We start from the raw sequence: 845 nt of genomic DNA on the forward strand, positions 1-845 counted from the left end.
ATGAGTGTGGGCGTGTTGTGAGGATAAAAGCTCCCTTGAATGTGAAAAGTTGGAAAGAAACATTTAAGGCAGCTGGAGAAAGTATGTTGAAGGAAATACAGGTTATGTTAGTTTCTAATTTCTTTATTAATATCAGTTATGTAGCACTATAGTTTTCTGGTTTTGGTTGTACTTATCATCTTACCTTCTTTGTGCAGGAGAAGTTTGAAATTGATAAGTCTTGTGACTACTTCCGAATGTAAGCATTTGTCTTAGAGACCATGAAACATTTATATAGATTGTACAAGTGTAGGTTGCACAATTACTACAAAAGTGCGAGATGCGGAAAAACTAACGAGGAGCTCAAAAAGAATCCTTCTCTTGACTTACCCCAACCTCAATGGGAATATCTGATCAAGTATTAAGGATCTGACAAATTTAAGGTATTTCTTTAATTAAACTATGTACTATTTATGAAATATTTATGTAAGTAAACAACTCAACATTAAGCCGATGTATATGTAAAACTAACGTGCATAGATACATCAATTTGTCTAAACATAAATTTTTTTGATGTATCTTCTCGTCAATAATGATGCCATTTAAGAATTACCAATAATAGCAAGAACTTGATTGGCATCAACTTTTGTAATCATCATGCAGGTCATAAGTGAGAGGAACTCTAAAAATCGGAATTCTGACAAGAGAACTAAGCATACGACTGGAAGTTTATCATTTCCTAAATCAGAAGATGTATTGGTAAGACAAACCTATTTTATTATGTTTATTGAATGTAGTCTGAAATAATATCAATAACGTTGTATTATTTGAATAGACAAAAGAGAATGCTAATGTGAAGCTAACTG

The sequence above is a fragment of the Amaranthus tricolor genome, chromosome 12 (genome assembly GCF_026212465.1).
Source record: "Amaranthus tricolor cultivar Red isolate AtriRed21 chromosome 12, ASM2621246v1, whole genome shotgun sequence".
NCBI lineage: Eukaryota > Viridiplantae > Streptophyta > Magnoliopsida > Caryophyllales > Amaranthaceae > Amaranthus > Amaranthus tricolor.